Source organism: Lissotriton vulgaris, chromosome 10 (genome assembly GCF_964263255.1).
Source record: "Lissotriton vulgaris chromosome 10, aLisVul1.2, whole genome shotgun sequence".
Taxonomy (NCBI): Eukaryota; Metazoa; Chordata; class Amphibia; order Caudata; family Salamandridae; genus Lissotriton; species Lissotriton vulgaris.
Window position 1 is genome coordinate 430,162,980 of NC_141698.1, and position 10,552 is coordinate 430,173,531.

The window sequence follows — 10,552 nt, forward strand, 5'->3', positions numbered from 1 at the left end:
TTGCTCTGAACTGACTACATGCTGCGCAGCACTCTGCCACTGCTGTCCTGACTAGGTAAGCTTGAAATCACAAACTAATAAATAGATAAAGCTTTTTGCTGGTATACAAAGGCATTAATGCTCTGATACCATCTATATATATATTTTTTAGACCACGACTGCATGGTTACTGGAATACTTTCCGTGAAATTCACTTTCTACTTGCGGATAGGCTTGGAGCTGTACACACTGCTTTACATACCGCCGAACAGCGATAAGTCACCTTGAACTAATTATTTGCCACGCTGCAATTTACCTCCATTATTTTTATTAGGTAAGCTAGATTTTATGAAATGTTAAATAGACATACCTCCTCCTGTATAACATGATTTTGACGCCTGAATATCATTATATATGTTTCTCAGATTATCGCCGTATGGTTGATTGCACAACTGTCCCTGAATCCTCCACGTGTGGCAAAACTTCTCTATGTACCGGTATTAGTTTTTGGTCACCGCGTCTAAGCTACAACTTCATTCAACATACCGCTTATCAACAGGTATGTTGTCTGCTCTTTGTCCTAGTTACAAGGCGGCCAATAAACATATCTGGATAAATAGGCAGAATTTATCATGATGCTTACGTTTTCACTCATTAGGTGTGGCCAGAAACCTCCTTTTAAATAAAAGCCAGCATCAATACAGCGAAGCCCACAAACTTGTTTTCAAAGTCAAGAAGTCAACTAACATACCAAAAAGGTAAACCTCTTTTAGTATTCTTGTACTCCCTTTGAATTATAAATAAGTCAGTTTATATAGTAATCTTGATATTTATATTCCGAAGCGGTTCCACCTTGAAAATAGACTGTTGCAGCCCTCAAGCAATCATAGTCGGGCAGCGTTAGGAAGTCAGGTAATTGAGATCCATTATTGATTTGATTTCATATAGCATCCGCTTGATAGGAAAAGAATGATGTTTAATATTTATAACAGCATTGTCTCTTCCTTTTCTTTTCTTAAATGGCCATGTTCAGATAGAAATGAAATATTGAATATTGTGACCCCCCAATGTTATATTTGGTGGCTTATGAACTGAAAGGCATATTCATGAACTGAAATGTAGAACCATGATAACGTGAAATGCAATGTTTTTCTCTTTTGATATGCAAATGATCAGTAAGGTTACCGTGCTACAGAGACTACTGCCGGTTTACTAAATGACCTACTATCTAATAAGCCAGTACTTAAAATACTTTAGGATTTATGTGGATCAACATTAAACCCGAACAAAATGTACATATGTTTATATTGAAATGATCCGTCCAATGAAATTTAGGTCCAGTATGTCTTTGTAATGTTTTGCATCACTATGTCACTGTTTGATATATATTTGTTGTCTTATAAATGTTCTTTGTTATGTCACCAAGCTGTTATATTTATAGTCAGTTTAGACTTGTAACTGTAAATATTTTTATTTCAGATTGCAATTTTCTCTATACAGACCCCAATTGACTTCAGTCCTGAAGATGGTTTCCGCAATTAATTTATAGGAAACCGAAACGTCGACATTTCATCTTATCCTTGTCTTGTTTTATTCAGTGTGATTTGGGATAGGTGTTTTTAGGTTCTGTTGAGTCACGTATTAATTTACTTATGTGTGTACCCACAGTCCTAATTTTCTGTTTGTTCACTTATCTGTATATGAAGTGATTTCTTTAAAAAAAAATTGGATAAAATTATATTTTTCTAATACACCTTGTGTTGTTTTTTGCATGTTGTGTCTTGTTGAAACAAATTGTTTAAACTGAATTGAAACTCCACAGTGTTTGATTGATTCTTAATAAGGATCACTAATTGATCCTTCCTAAAATTAGTTTAAATAATTAAGCACGCATAAAATAAATTCCCTTGAAGGCATCTTCACCCATTCATTTTCATTACCCAAGCCCTCAAGGGTATTCTTGGGTTGCTCACTTTTTGTAAATCATACTTACTTACAGGACACAGCAGATGTCCTTAGACTCCTAACAGATATAGAGTTCAACGTTGAAACAGATCTACTGGTCAGTTTTGACGTAGAGTCTCTTTATACTTGTATACCGCAGGAAAAAACCCTAGAGACTATCAGACAACTTCTGTCCTTGCGAGATCTGGACAGTATCACTCCCGTTATTTCATTCTGGAATGTGCCAAGCTAGCCAAGATGGAGAATTTTTTTCAAATGTGAAGACCAGTTCTTCCTCCAAATCTCCTGAACTTCTATGGGGAGCATTTTCGCCCCGAGCCTCGCCAGCCTATATGTCCACCAATTCGAACAGGATCATGTTCTCAACCATAGCAACCCATATCTCCATCAAGTGGTGCTATGGAAGAGATACATTGACGATATCCTGGTGGTTTGGGGAGGCTCCCCTGCAGAGATTCAATCATTTCATCAATGGCTTAATGATCAAAATCAATACCTCAAGTTTACTGTTGAGTTCAGCCATGAGAGACTCCCTTTCCTGAATGTGTCAATCTTTCCAGAAGCAGGGGGATTACAATGTGAACTTCATACCAAACCCATGGCTAGGAACTCCCTCCTCGTGTTTAACAGTCACCATCCACGTGCGCTACGGGCAAATCTACCCGTAGGTCAGTTTCTTCGGCTTAGAAGAAACTGTTCTTCTAAAGAACTGTTTGATAAACATGCAACCAAACTTTCTTACCAATTACAGGAACGTCAATACCCCAAACATCTAGTCAGAAAATCCTGGAAACGTGCCTCAAATAACAACCGGGAGGCACTTTTGGATAGGCGGCCCTAAAAACCACCATTTGTGAGTACATTTAGTGTTCTGTCTAACAAAATCCAGAAAACAGTACGTAAACATTGGAGTATATTGAACATAACTGATACAAACATTCCATTCCCTCTGTTCTCTTTCAAAAGAGCACCTAGTTTGCGTGACAGCCTGGTCCATACAAGACCAAGAGCACAAGAAAGGGACAGGCCCACTACACTTTGGGACCTACCCCCGGTCCAGGGCATGTGGCTCATGCAGCGCCTGCCCTCAAACGTTCAAAACTGACAAGGTTGATTTAGGAAGGGGCAAAATGTGGCTCCTCAAAAAGCATACAAATTGCAATACTGAGAGAGTCATTTACATGATAACTTGTCCTTGTTCCTTAAGGTATATTGGATACACCACCCGCAAAATAAAATGGAAGATCGGCGAACACAAGAGCACGATCCGGTGTCATAAACAATCCACAAGATTGACCGATCACTTTTTGACCCTCAAACATACTGCAGAGGACATAAGGTGGGTGATTTTAGAACAGCCTTTTATCCCACCCCACATCAGTGACGTATCCAGGTTCTTATTTATTAAGGAACAGAAATGGATTTTTCAACTTAAGAGTGACAGTAAGGGACTGAACGACGACATACCCTGGACATCACTATAATCATGTTCTGTATACATATACGTCTGTTCATTTCACTTCTGCCCTTATATGAATAACAACAATGGACTACGTGACGGCGTTGGTACACGCGGGTCACGTTCTGTCCTTAGGGCAGTACATTTCAGGTTTCTTGTATCTGAGACTACATTGACATCTTATTGTTAGATGTGAACATAACTCATATGTACCATCAGGTTCCATCTTGCAACTTTCCAATCGAATGGCTGTGCCCTGTGGCGCCCCGGCAGTTATATTAGCAGTACTATCTGTTTTAAAATCGGCAATACGATCCATCCCCGGGTCCGACTACCAGGGTTCGGCTGTGCCACAGTTCAATTACTATACGAAGGCACGCATTATACTCCAGTCTACCGCAACACGCAGTTTCTTTCTGCCGCTCCTAATGCGCATGCGTTGAAAACCAGCTTACTATCCTGCCGCGCATGCGCAGGTAGAGAGATAATCTGCGCATGCGCCATGTGATTAGTGGCTACACTACTACTCGACCGCAATGAATGCTAGCGCCGATATCTTACTACCTCATTAGTGCGCCTGTTAAGGTGATTATCCAATTAATTACAGTATAAAACGGCGCGCTGATTCGCCTTCCGGTACCTCCACTCCCACTCGGAAGCCGGTGAGAGGTACCAACGGACAGGTAGGCTCCTGCAGACTCCTGACATACTTGACATCTAGCAAGCTAGAATACTTAAGAACTACGCACCACCTAGTTTATCAGGATCTGGTATTAAGCTATGCTTAGCAAATCCTATTTTGAGTAATGGATTTTGTTGGCTACAATTTTTGCTAAATGGTTTCATGCTCAATCATTGTCTTTAACACGCTGAGCCTTGGTCATGCAGTTTAGGGAGGGAGTGTCTATTTGTGAGACAACTGGGCTAAGTTAAAATTGTTTGGAAATGAGGGAGCAACTTAGCTATACACCGCAAATATTTTTTTGACGGTGGTTCTCAGATTACTTTTCCATTTCCATTTAACAGAGCGGGCCTAATTTTTCCCGAGCGGGTGCCAGGTGAGGTGAGGTTACTTCCCACATAATGCTGGGTGAGTATGATACTTCAACAACATCACTGTGAATTTTATCATAGAAGCCAGGAGGACTGTTGCCTTCTGTGGAGCGACGAGACTTTCTATTCGTTATTTATGTGTTGTCTGTACTGTTTTCATTGTCACTCAGGGATCATTGTAGACAAATTTATTATATCACATATTCTGTGCACTGTTTCCCTCTCTTGTAGGAAAGGACGAATAATTCATTTTCCACCAGCTTACATTGGGGATCCAAGTTTGTGGTATGAGTATTTTGATTCAATATTGCACAGTATTACTATTATCATTTTCACGTCTAAACTCATTTGCAGTCGCTATTACAACTCGGTCCTGAAGAAAGCTGGACAGATGATTCCATACAGCTGAAACATGTTGACCCCACTGCCCTGCGCCCCAATATAGTCATATTTTCAGACTATCAGGCGTCATTTTAATCTTGACACTAGAACAGTGCCTATTAAACATATTTTCTGTTCTAGTAGTTAACTTTATATCCTATCACTCACTTTTTTCACAGCACTGCACACCATAAGCACCACTTGAAATACACTGTGGCTAGAGGTCTATCTCGGAAATTCATCTCTGCACCATCATTAGATGGGTTGGGGAGATTTGGATCCACCATCCGTATCCCACGTGATAATATTCCGCCATAATGGTGGGCTGATGGGAGTTTCTCAGCCTAGTGTAATTTCATGTTGTTGTTACATAATGCCTTTGTGTCTTTAGTTTCAGAACAACACACATTTATCATTGTGGCCAGACATCTCTTGTTATTTTCATTTGTTATAGGTTGGCTTTTGAGATGTCGGGGTCGGTAAACTAACCCCCATAGACCCCCCCACTTCTCCTTTTTCTAGTATTTAGAGCAATCTCGGTTGCGGGTCTTGTTTTAAAAAAAAATCGGGGTTTGATTCCTTATTTTCGAAGCTCACCAAGTTGAATTTCACACTGACACTTTCCTTGCTGGACCATGGCCAACTTCGCGGGTTTGGCATTTGATGACGAAACCTTGAACACAATTCTAGCGGATAATCCTTGTATTTTGGATTCTTTGCCAGCGACCACAGGCACAGCCAAAGACGATTGGTTAAGCTTGCTTAATTTAAAGAAGACACACTCACGTATTACTGTCCATGGACTTATAATGGCAGAATACTTGCGGGGTAAATGTGCCCCTATAGGCTTAATTGTCACCAATGCACTCAGACTGTTCCTGACTGTTAAAGACCTCCTGCGAGATTGGTCTCTGATAGCGTGGCGATGCATGCGAGACTGGCTTATTTTGATCATTAGTTCTGCAAAAAGGATAGCAGACACCATCTTAATCCAGATACAGACACTAGAAGGCCAAATTTAGGCGACTTGTAGTACACTCTTCAAGAAACGCTTGGATGAGACTAAAAAGACCAATAAAGACTATAAGGATAACATACTTTCCAACAAGATTGGCAAATTTAAAAAAGATCTGGCCCGTTTTTCACTGGTTAAAATCTATCCTTATACCAGTGATAATTATGTGGCACCTGGATTTAATGGCAAAGGGAGACGATATGGGTCCAACTATTCCACCTCAGGTTCTGACTCCAACTCCAGTGATTCAGATACCACCAACCCCACTAGAGCACAATCCCGGGGAGGTGGACAACAACAGCGATTCTTTAAGAGAGGGAGTAGACAGAGAGGTGGTATGCAAGGTAACTACCCAGGAAATTATCAGAACTCCGGCCCATGGTGGCCTCCAGGTCCTTGGGGTTTCCAACCACCGCCCTTTGCAGAACATATGAACCCGTACACGCAACACCCTCAGTTTTTTGCAGACGCGTCTTTTATAGGACGAGGCCGTGGACACAATCGCGGGAAAAGAAGAGGACAACAAACCGTCCAGTGGGAGACATATCCCTCGTTCCCCAACAAGCGGAGCAGGAGGGCACAACAACAGAGCACCAGCACGGAAGCGACCGGAACTTAACTGTCAATTTCAGCTCTCGCATTTTGACACCTACTGAGCAGGATGTCCTGGAAAAAGGACTTGGCTTTGTCCCTATAAACAAAGGCGATCCATTCCAGATGAGAATAGAACTCGAAAAATGTTTCAGAAAGGTACGCCTTCATTTCTTTTTCAAGAACAAAGCTGATCACGACAGAACAACAGATGAGAGCCTTACCAGCACAGGGCTACGCCCCAAAACTACATTTACCCCCCTTAGTCACCAAGTTCCATCACAGGTGTCTACCTTCGAACAAGCGGTCACATATGACATTATGGGGTTACATGATGCAGATTTCCAAAGCTTTCAGAACCTTCCAACCAGAGAAAGGAATGCCCTCATCAGTCTGTCGAAAGATCCGTCTATAATTATAAAACCGGCGGACAAAGGAGGGGCCATAGTCGTATTAGACATGGTTCAGTACGGTCAAGAGTGTTTGAGACAACTAAACAACTCTCAATTTTATTGTCTACTGTCTGAAGATCCGACACCACGACTGCTCACAGAAATTAGGACCTTAGTAGATGAGGGAAGCACAGAAGGATGGATAACACCTCAAGAGGCCAGATTCTTGGTGACACACAATCCGGTCACACCTGGCTTCTACTGCCTCCCCAAAATACACAAAGCCACTAGACCACCACCAGGACGACCCATTATGTTGGGGATTGGATCCCTGTTGGAGCCTCTCTCCACATTCGTAGACATCTTTGTAAGACCTCTTGTGAAAGAAATGCCTACTTACTTACAGCAGATGTCCTTAGACTCCTAACAGATATAGAGTTCAACGTCAAAACAGATCTACTGGTCAGTTTTGACGTAGAGTCTCTTTATACTTGTATACCGCAGGAAGAAACCCTAGAGACTATCAGACAACTTCTGTCCTTGCGAGATCTGGACAGTATCACTCCCGTTATTTCATTCTGGAATGTGCCAAGCTAGCCAAGATGGAGAAATTTTTTCAAATGTGAAGACCAGCTCTTCCTCCAAATCTCCTGAACTTCTATGGGGAGCATTTTCGCCCCGAGCCTCGCCAACCTATATGTCCACCAATTCGAACAGGATCATGTTCTCAACCATAGCAACCCATATCTCCATCAAGTGGTGCTATGGAAGAGATACATTGACGATATCCTAGTGGTTTGGCGAGGCTCCCCTGCCGAGATTCAATCATTTCATCAATGGCTTAATGATCAAAATCAATACCTCAAGTTTACTGTTGAGTTCAGCCATGAGAGACTCCCTTTCCTGAATGTGTCAATCTTTCCAGAAGCAGGGGGATTACAATGTGAGCTTAATACCAAACCCATGGCTAGGAACTCCCTCCTCGTGTTTAACAGTCACCATCCACGTGCGCTACGGGCAAATCTACCCGTAGGTCAGTTTCTTCGGCTTAGAAGAAACTGTTCTTCTAAAGAACTGTTTGATAAACATGCAACCAAAACTTTCTTACCAATTACAGGAACGTCAATACCCCAAACATCTAGTCAGAAAATCCTGGAAACGTGCCTCAAATAACAAATGGGAGGCACTTTTGGATAGGCGGCCCCAAAAACCACCATTTGTGAGTACATTTAGTGTTCTGTCTAACAAAATCCAGAAAACAGTACGTAAACATTGGAGTATATTGAACATAACTGATACAAACATTCCATTCCCTCTGTTCTCTTTCAAAAGAGCACCTAGTTTGCGTGACAGCCTGGTCCATACAAGACCAAGAGCACAAGAAAGGGACAGGCCCACTACACTTTGGGACCTACCCCCGGTCCAGGGCCACTACCCATGTGGCTCATGCAGCGCCTGCCCTCAAACGTTCAAAACTGACAAGGTTTAGTACAACACACACCAAGCACAGGGGTTTGAGGCTATGTGAAATTGCACCTATCCACTAGTGTCACTCGAATATCTGAGAATTTTAGGTGCTAAGGACAGGAGATCCAGACCCCTAGGTCTCCCTGAGACTAAGAAGTCTCAAACAACACAATCTAACACAATGTCCAGCACTCTACAAATGTATGGAGATGATCTATTTCTTTATCGCATAGTAGCTAATGAAACAATAATTATGGAAAAACACCATATAATTACAACATTTCAATCATTCCATCCAAGTAAGTTAGGAGTCTTCAAAAGTTGAGTAGTCAGGTCTTTTATTCTGTTCAAAATGCTATCTTCATAAAAACAATGTTGTAGCCAGTGCCTACGCGTTTCGTCCAAACGGACTTCTTCAGGGCAGGTTAGTCACTGTTTTTTTTGTCTAGTCTGATGCTTCATCTAAGGAGTTTGTCTGTAAATTTCTTTCTCAGCGTGGTTGTGCAAACATTAAGGCAAATACCTTATAAACAGTAAGTATGTTTTTTTAGTTGAGGGTCCCGTAACTCAAAGAGATATTTTCATGCTTTCTTTGATGAAGTAATTTTGCTGAGCCGGAGCGTTGTAGGTCCAACTTATTGTTGTAAACTGTAGAGTCGAAGCATCATGGCATCATAACCGCATTCGTTTCCGAAACGAATGCGGTTATGATGCCATGATGCTTCGACTCTACAGAAGGAAAACAAGAAGGAAAACTCATTTGTTTAACTAACACTGTCAAAAAGGGCCCCAATTCCGCAACGGAATGGCATGCTCTGGCTTGCCTCCCATGAATATCCCATTATGTCTGTTGAAATCCAGTGAATCATGTCTGTGGGCTCCTGCCTCTATACAAATTGACTAGTTATCAATCTCCATCCAAAATAATATACATAGATGTGTTCTTTTTATACATTCTATGATATATATATGATTATTCATGATGTCTGTTACTACCAGCTATATTTGATTATCTGTGATGTTTATGAAGTACCTATGAAATTGCGGATGTTCTGTGAAAAATATCGATCATGGACCAAAATCCCTATATTTCATTAATTCTCACATAACACACTCGGTTATGCAACTTTGTTTTAATATATCCCTTTTTATCCACTATACTGTGTACAAGTTAGAGACTCCAACACAATCAGTAAGATCTGTCACATTTACAAACGCTTTGACTAGTCCAATATGGCTGCCAAGTGCAGTCCTATTTCGAGCTCCAAACGCCGCCCTTTAAATCACCGAGTGCTCAGCCTTGATCAGTTGCTCTGAACTGACTACATGCTGCGCAGCACTCTGCCACTGCTGTCCTGACTAGGTAAGCTTGAAATCACAAACTAATAAATAGATAAAGCTTTTTGCTGGTATACAAAGGCATTAATGCTCTGATACCATCTATATATATATTTTTTAGACCACGACTGCATGGTTACTGGAATACTTTCCGTGAAATTCACTTTCTACTTGCGGATAGGCTTGGAGCTGTACACACTGCTTTACATACCGCCGAACAGCGATAAGTCACCTTGAACTAATTATTTGCCACGCTGCAATTTACCTCCATTATTTTTATTAGGTAAGCTAGATTTTATGAAATGTTAAATAGACATACCTCCTCCTGTATAACATGATTTTGACGCCTGAATATCATTATATATGTTTCTCAGATTATCGCCGTATGGTTGATTGCACAACTGTCCCTGAATCCTCCACGTGTGGCAAAACTTCTCTATGTACCGGTATTAGTTTTTGGTCACCGCGTCTAAGCTACAACTTCATTCAACATACCGCTTATCAACAGGTATGTTGTCTGCTCTTTGTCCTAGTTACAAGGCGGCCAATAAACATATCTGGATAAATAGGCAGAATTTATCATGATGCTTACGTTTTCACTCATTAGGTGTGGCCAGAAACCTCCTTTTAAATAAAAGCCAGCATCAATACAGCGAAGCCCACAAACTTGTTTTCAAAGTCAAGAAGTCAACTAACATACCAAAAAGGTAAACCTCTTTTAGTATTCTTGTACTCCCTTTGAATTATAAATAAGTCAGTTTATATAGTAATCTTGATATTTATATTCCGAAGCGGTTCCACCTTGAAAATAGACTGTTGCAGCCCTCAAGCAATCATAGTCGGGCAGCGTTAGGAAGTCAGGTAATTGAGATCCATTATTGATTTGATTTCATATAGCATCCGCTTGATAGG

At 41.1% G+C, this 10,552-nt stretch overlaps 2 long non-coding RNA genes across 2 annotated transcripts; both read left to right on the forward strand.

The window, feature by feature from the left end:
* Positions 1-241: 241 nt before the first annotated feature.
* Positions 242-732, forward strand: LOC147685364 (uncharacterized). The gene is made up of 3 exons (XR_015300625.1): positions 242-313; positions 405-538; positions 638-732. It is a non-coding gene; the product is annotated as an uncharacterized LOC147685364 (long non-coding RNA).
* Positions 733-9,851: 9,119 nt separating this feature from the next.
* LOC147685365 (uncharacterized) lies at positions 9,852-10,342 on the forward strand. Its single transcript, XR_015300626.1, has 3 exons — positions 9,852-9,923; positions 10,015-10,148; positions 10,248-10,342. It is a non-coding gene; the product is annotated as an uncharacterized LOC147685365 (long non-coding RNA).
* The last annotated feature ends 210 nt before the right edge of the window (positions 10,343-10,552 follow it).